The 8316-nt window shown below is 37.0% G+C and overlaps 1 protein-coding gene across 1 annotated transcript in view; it reads right to left on the reverse strand.

The window, feature by feature from the left end:
• The window catches only part of LOC121738172, a 68289-nt gene extending 65703 nt beyond the window's left edge, over positions 1 to 2586 (reverse strand). Inside the window, exon 1 of the mRNA XM_042130061.1 lies at positions 2551 to 2586. The gene's annotated coding sequence lies outside the window, so the exon portion shown is untranslated. The remainder of the gene's footprint in view (positions 1 to 2550) is intronic.
• Positions 2587 to 8316: the final 5730 nt, after the last annotated feature.

Here is an 8316-nt window from a genome sequence, read left to right on the forward strand (position 1 = left end):
AAAACCGGCGTGATTTTCGCCGTGCGCTGTGTTTCGCCGAGTGAGTGAGTTTACCGGAGGCCCAATCCCCTACCCTATTCCCTTCCCTACCCTCCCAAATTCCCTTCCCATCTCTACCATCCCCTATTACCCTATTCCCTCTTAAAAGGCCGACAACGCACCTGCAGCTCTTCTGATGCTGCGAGTGTCCATGGGCGACGGAAGTTGCTTTCCATCAGGTGACCCGTTTGCTCGTTTGCCCCCTTATTTCATAAAAAAAAATCTTTTATAACTGTATTTTAAAAAGATAACACCGACTTCAAAATTGTACGTAGTTTAGAATTAAAACTCCCTATCTCCAAACTACTGAACCGATTTTGATGAAAGTTGAACAATATCTAGTACAACAAAAAAAGAATTACATACTGAAATCGGAATGATAGTTCCAGAGATATACGAGCACAAACATAAAACATACATACATATATACATACACTTTTGGCACATTTGTTCAGATACTGATATAAACTAACATATACGAAAATTGGGCAGTTCTGGAAATATTACATACATACGCGTCGAATTGATAACCTCCTTTTTTTGAAGTCAGTTAAAAATCTCATTAAGCCCTCTCTCTATCTCTCTTCCTTCTATATTATTCTCTCTTGTGATTATTTCGAGGTTTGAAATTTCTTTAGATAAATTATAGTTTATCCAAAAATTATCTTGTAGAATATTTTGAAATATTTAGAAGTTAGCTTTATGTCTTCAAATTGCGCCAAAATTCGATTGTCGCGCGGGAACTGTACATTTTCTGGGATATATGTAATTAATCGTTGGTTCTTGGTGGAAATTCATGTTGAACACTAATAAAACAAATTTCCGTGCACTTTTTCCACTATATTATTTGTTAATAATTTCTTAAGAGGAGTCCACACCGCCCTTTTTTCCATACAAACGTTGTCCCTTGTTTCCTCCCTGGATAATGCTAGTAAAGTTATAATTTTTTTCCTGAATATCTACGGCCACTAATACAATGTCCCTATGTTTTCTTTTTTTTCATCATTTAATTATTAAATAAGATATGAACGTTCAAAAACCCAAAATAATGGCCAGATTTTCCGCTGTGTTCAAACGTCCAAAAAACAGATTTGGCTAGATTACTTATACAAAAAAAAGCAAAACATAGGAACACAGCTCAAGCCTTTCTTTAATCTTAAGTGAACAAAGTACTTAAATCGGTTAAATTTTGGAGAAGGAATCAGGGGACAACGAATCGTTGATTTTCTGGATTTTCTGCAGTTGTCTCTATCGCGTTCTGCGGTATAGGCTTGAGGTAAGGGAGACAGCTATAGATATTACACGTACTTTTAATTCATTTCTCTAGCCCCTGGTGTATCCTCTTAATATAGAGGAAAAAGTGCACGGAAATTGTGTTTTATTAGTGTTCATTTTCTGGGACTCAAAGTATGTCCTGATTTGGGTGTGAAGTTGTAAAAGACAGACACACTTTCGCATTTATAATATTTGGATACTGGTTGCCAAAATTGCACAAAACCTGACTTTGAACCAGATTCAAAGTACAATTGTTATAGAATTAATTATATAGCAGTTAAGTTTAACACTAAACAAAAACACTTTACGGGTCAAAAATTTTCGGTCACGGTCAGAGAGATAACAATTTGGAGCATCGAATTTCTTTTGTTCTAATTTCGGATACAAAGCATTTTAAACGGGCAAAGGATCTGATGGAAATCCTATAAAGTTTGAAATATGGGGGATTTGCATTGTGTTTTTTTTTGCATAAAGAAGTTGTAAAATACCTAAAATATTATCTTTTTATTGGTAACAAAATGACTATAATAGTTAATACAATATGTTGGGCGAGTATATTTTTTATATAGATGAAGCATCATTTAGTTATTTATTTTACGTTTTATAAAATTCAAAGCGGTTCATATTTTTAAACTTATGAAATACAAGCTAAACATGTAAGTTGTATTTAAGCTTTTAAAAGTCATGAATTATTTTGTTTTCAAAACCACAAACACACATCAAAATAAAGATCAACAGCCGAAAATAGAAACTCCTTTTTGTAAGTCGGTTATTAACTTTTCAGAGCGCGCAAAAAGCACCAACTATGAACTAACTTTTTGTTTCAGCCAGAGTGAATGAACTAACAAAGTTCGTTTTCGAAATTTTCGAATTCTACCTACTCTACCTACAGCTCTATTTTACCTGTACCTATTTATAATTGCTATTTTTTAATATAATCGCGCCAAAATTATTATTTTAATCCACACGTATTTTTTATTGCGTCAACACGTAACTTTTTAATTTTTTTATCGCTTGTGTTTTTCAGTCGTCACTCGTCAATAAAAAAAATTGAATCGTAAAAATTCCATTTTCAAAGTTCGCATCTTTCATGAACCCGCAACTTTTTTTTATCGCTTATCCAAGTCTGTGACCTAATTCATCCGTTCAAAAATTAAATCGTGCGTTCCATTTTTAAAACTTTCACCGCTTTTTTATTCAGCCAGCACTTTTAATTAATAAAAAAAATATAAAAACCTTTTTAAATCCAACACAACACTGCACACACTGAGTACACACACAACTGCGAACATCAAGTGAATGTAAGGCTTATATACTTAGTCCTTTTTCTATCTTGGGCAATCCAAGGACAAAAGGTTTCCGGGGTTTTTCGATCTCCTATTGATGGGAGGTCGACTTTTCGAATCAGATCATCTTTGATGCGTTCGCACGACTTTTGACAGGTCAATAAAAAAAATAAAGTCATGTTTACGCTCGTGTTGGCTTCGATTACGGAATAGTGCAGTTGATTTGAAGTTAACTTTTGTAACAGTTTGTGGTACATTTTTAATTAGATCATATTTAATGCATTTGAAGAGATTAATTTTAAGGTTAATGCATATTTAATGCATTTGAAGAAAAAGAGTTTTTAATTTTGGCAGATCCATTAAAAAAACTTGTAATATTATGTTCACACGTAATGTGTTTAAATTTTTTAGTTACCGAATTTTAAAATTTCGGTTTTACATAACTTTTCAATGATTTTTTTTTTTGGAATATTATGTTGCGTTTATGACATTTTGCCACCATAATTTTTAAAGTCATTTTTTAATGAATTACTAGAAGTTATCTGCAACTTCATTCGTTCTAAAATTAGCTTATCCCGCGGGTTTTGGTCCTCATCAAAATCGGCTCAGCGGTTTAAGCTTGAAGAAGTAACCAAGTGCGGTCCGAAAGGGGGGGGGGGGGCACAGGGGACATGACCCTAAATCTAAGGTCAAATTGAAAAAATTCAAAATCTTACCAAATTTTCGACTTATCCTATAACAGCGATAATATTTTTTTGTGTGACCCCCCTCCAAAACTTCAGGCTGCGACCGGTAATAGACAATTAGACAGGCAAACAGACATGCAAAGATAATATAGGTCTACCATAATCTGATGGCAAAAAATGGAAAAAAGAAATTGACGCTACTAATACTGGGGAAATTGGAGCAAAACGTTTGATGCTTTTTTTTCCTTATACTTAGCGACTGCTTCTGGGTGTGATACAGGCAAATGTAGAAAAATATCCTATGAATAAGGATATTTTTTGAAAATCTCCCATCCAAATTTACCTACAATTATTTTAATAAACTTCCTTTCGCGGATTTCAGAATATTATAACATTTTGGATGGAATTTAATATATAGTATCAGATGAGGACAAATTTTAATCTGGAAAACGTACGGTTGCCACGTGGTAAATGAAATAGCGGGTAAAATCTACTATGACCTAAAGAAAAAAAGAAATATTTCTCCCTTTCCACCGCAAATTGCTGTGTCGTCACTCCACCACAATTGCTAACATGTTGGCCAAGTCTCATCGCAATCTGCACGACTTTTAGCCGACTACGAAGCTAAAAGAGTATATTCTATTAATGTCGGGCTTTCTTGCTCCAGTGTTTTAACCACCGACCAAAAAGAGGGGTGTTATAAGTTTGACGTGTCTGTCTGTCTGGCCGTGGCATCGTTGCATCCAAACGGGTGGACCGATTTTGATCTAGTTTGTTTTTTTTGAAAGCTGACATGATCCAGAGTGTTTTAGCAATAGTCAGCATCATCATCAGCTCGCTCAGTGCTAGACAATTTGGGTTTCTTTATGTGTTAGCAACCCCCAGTGATTTGATTGGTTAATTATTTTCTGTTTCTGATTCCTAATACTTTCTTAATTAAATTATCTCTTTATTATTTAAAATTATTTAACTTTCATATAGAAATGGAAAATTTAACCTAATTTTAACCCAGGGTTAATCTCAACCCAGATTGGCATGTGATTCCAATGCTTGGTGTAAAGCCATACCTCCACTAATATGACCCATGACCTCATAGGAATGAGGTGTCAAGACATTCTCACCACCATTTATACCCATTTCCAGCACTCTGCGAATCCACCACCTGATAATAATAATACCCCCACACCGGTTTTGGTGACGGTGGCCGGTTTCATTGAAACCAGGCCGCAGGAGTAGTTTTATTATAGTTGATAGTGCCCGAGTGTGTGCGCAGTGCACAGGAATACTCATTATTTTTACTCTTGGGACGGATGACAGATACGACAGGATCAGGCGCAGGACCGACAATCGACATCCGACGCATGGATCATCTTGTCAGACAATCAGGTGATCAGCCTGCATTGTCCTAACCAAACTTGGAAAACAGCACCTTTTCAACGCAGGAATCGAATCGACGACATCCGAGTCAAGAGCCACGCTCTATACCACTAGACCTCGGTGGCTCAGTGGTTAGTGCGTTGGTAGCTCAAGCCGGGGGTCGCGGGTTCGAATCCCGCCGACGGAACAAAAAGTTTTCAAAGTTCCTGGGTCATGGATATGTATTAAAATGTGTATAATATAATAAAAATCTTAAATATATGGATAGTATAAAGCATTAAATATATTTCCGTTGTCTGGTACCCGTAACACAAGTCCTTCAGGTACTTAGCACGGGGCCAGACTAACGTGGTGTGAAGCGTCCATAGATATTATTATTATTATAACTAGTAACACTTTAATACAATATTATACAGGGTGTAACAAAAATAGTGATAATACCTAAGGGTGTGTACGTGTACCTTGTAGAGAGTTCACTGTGAAAGTAGCAGCGCTGAAAGATCAAAAAAATTTTTCACTTTTGTATGGGCAAGGGCCCGAGCGTCACGAGTTTCCCCATACAAAATTGAAAAAATTTTTTGGTCTTTCAGCGCTGCTACTTTCACAGTGAACTCTCTACAAGGAACACGCACGCACCCTAAAGTACTATCACTTATTTTTGTTACACACTGTATAGCGACAGATCTGATTTTGACGCACCAAAACTGTCTGTAGAGTGCAGGTCCTTGTAAAGGTATTTCCAGAGGTAGTTTAATCATGAACGTCTTCTTTAAAAAAAAAAAAAAAACAAAGACGTTTATAAAGTAATATTAAATGGCCCTAGAGCTCGACAAGGCTTTAAGTGAACGTGGCGAAAAAAGGAACGAACGCTGCCATCATGCAAAAACGTCACTTTTGACAGTTCTCCTTTACCGGCAGCGCCCCCGGCCACGTTCATTTAGAGCCTTGTCGCAATTTATGGCCCCACTTTCAGTTATTTTTTTAGAGACATCTACTGTCAAATATATGAATTTTTAAAACTTAAAAAAATGCAAAATTAAAAAAAAAAAAACGATAGCCCCAAAACACTAGCTAGTATTTAAATAATAATTATACTTAGATAATATTATAATATTATTAGCACATACAATTTTATAAAAATATCAATGTACAAATATTAAGAATTACAAAAATAATTTGCCAAATTATGTTTTGCATAAAGGCTATTATTGAAAATTGGCAATATCTAATTATTCAATTATTAATATTTTGTTATAATTTAATAATTAAAATTGTTGAGTTTGTGATAAATGAGATAATATAGTGATATTTCTGTCTCCGTCAGTTTTGATAAGATATAAGTGGGTCTCTAGACGATCAATTCTATTGTGCAATATCACTGAACAAGTCATGATATTGCACAATAAAAGTGATCGTCTAGGGGCCCGCTAAATGTAAAGAAAATATTATTTTTAATCGATTGCATGGCGTTTATCACGGGCTTTGAGTGCGTCGACCGAATCAAGAAATTCAGTAACGAAAATACCTAGCACCACCACTCCGACCGGCACAGCGGTGCATCGGCACGCTATTTGTCTACGTGCGACTAGACGTATGCGAATAATAATTGCATAAACCGATAAAAATGCTATGCTATAGCTCAGCGGTAGGCAACAGGCGGACCGCGAAAGGTCGAATCTCGGATCGCGAAATATTGTAATGTATTTAAGTATCAATAATTTCATAGATAAGGTATACGTATACCTTTATTTATTAAAATATTTATTTATATGATACATAAGACAAGTGTATTTTTTCTTGACCTCGTTCAAATTTTCTTACAGTATCCGGACACTACCTAAAACTACTTGCCGACCTATATATTTGTTTATTGCATTTTTTATTTTATTTTATTGCATTACTGGCTTTTGCTGACCGTACTTAAATTATAAGATCTCCGAGATTAAAAATGGCGCCAGAAAATAAAACAAGAAAAAGTTGAAACAGGTAAAATGTGTGAAAGAATACAGGACTTGGACATGCGCGAATTTAACTTGAAAACGGAGGGTTCCGTAGTTTAAAAAGAATCGGGTGAACCTCAATAAGTGAGCGTGCTGATGATGATGAATTATTGCTAAGAAGACTCTTGATTCTCTATGTCAGCTTCTAGATCAAAATCAATCTACACATTTTTTTTATGAAATAAGGGGGCAAACGAGCAAACGGGTCACCTAATGGAAAACAACTTCCGTCGCACATGGACACTCGCAGCATCAGAAGAGCTGCAGGTGCATTGCCGGCCTTTTAAGAGGGAATAGGGTAATAGGGGAGGGTAGGGAAGGGAAAGGGTAGGGGATTGGGCCTCCGGTAAACTCACTCACTCAGCGAAACACAGCGCAAGCGCTGTTTCACGCCGGTTTTCTGTGAGCCCGTGGTATTTCTCCGGTCGAGCCGGCCCATTCGTGCCGAAGCATGGCTCTCCCACGTCAAATGTTGGCGATGCCACGGAAAGACATACACAGACAGACAGACACGTCAAACTTATAACAATAATAAACAGGCAGGCAATTATAGACTGAAGTATTTATATTTTTTTCTGGTGAAGCCAAAATCTGACAAGATGATCCATGCGTCGGATGGGCATGTAAACAGTCGGTCCTGCGCCTGATCTCTCGCCAGTCGTGGCGGTCTTCCGTCCCAAATGCGGTAAATATGAGAGGAAGAGAGAGGTTACTGATTATACATGGCTTGCTTTGCTTATGGACTGCGCACACACTTGAGCATAATAAAATCCCTGATTCAATTAAACCAGCTACCGTCACGGTAACCGAGTGGAAGATTATTAATTAAGTCAGCAGTAGTCGGGTTCCGCCATTACGTTTTTCCATTTCACCACGGACTCCCAATTCTTTTAGCAAAGTAAGTATTAAATTTATCGCCACATGGTGTGTGGTATTTGGGTCAATTCGGTGGCACTACCAGAGACAATGTGGTGGTATCTTGTCTTAATCTTTAGGGGTACTGTGGCTCAGTAGCTGAAGCCGGGGCCGCGGGTTCGAATCCCGCCGAGGGAACAAAAAGTTTTCAAAGTTCCTGGGTCATGGATGTGTAATAAATATGTATAATATAATAAAAATCTTAAATATAATATGTATAGGTATAGTATAAAAGTATTAAATATATTTCCGTTGTCTGGTACCTGTAACACCAGTCCTTTAGGTACTTAGCACGGGACCAGACTGACGTGGTGTGAAGCGTCCATAGATAATATTATTATGGGTCCCCTGTATAAAGTTTATTACTGATATTACTGAGATAGTAGCAGCGGTAAAAGAGTAAAGCTATTTCATAGCTTTCATCGGGAGCTTTGAGCGCGGCGACCGAATTAAGGAATTCCGTAACGTAAAAAACCTAACACGCCTCCAATCCAACCGGCATGCGCGGCATAGCGGTGCGGCATTACCAGACTTCGACACGGTGTTTGTGTGCGTGCGACTAGACATATGCAAATATGCCAAAATTTGTTTATTGCGCGGTAACCGTACATTTTCCCGAATAATATTATGTATCCTTTTCCTTTCTGGGGACTTAAAGTATCTCCATACCAAACAGCAAAATTGGTTCAGCGGTTTGGGCGTGAAGATATCACAGACATACACATTTTCGGCATAATA

Source organism: Aricia agestis, chromosome 22, assembly GCF_905147365.1.
Source record: "Aricia agestis chromosome 22, ilAriAges1.1, whole genome shotgun sequence".
NCBI classification, from domain to species: domain Eukaryota; kingdom Metazoa; phylum Arthropoda; class Insecta; order Lepidoptera; family Lycaenidae; genus Aricia; species Aricia agestis.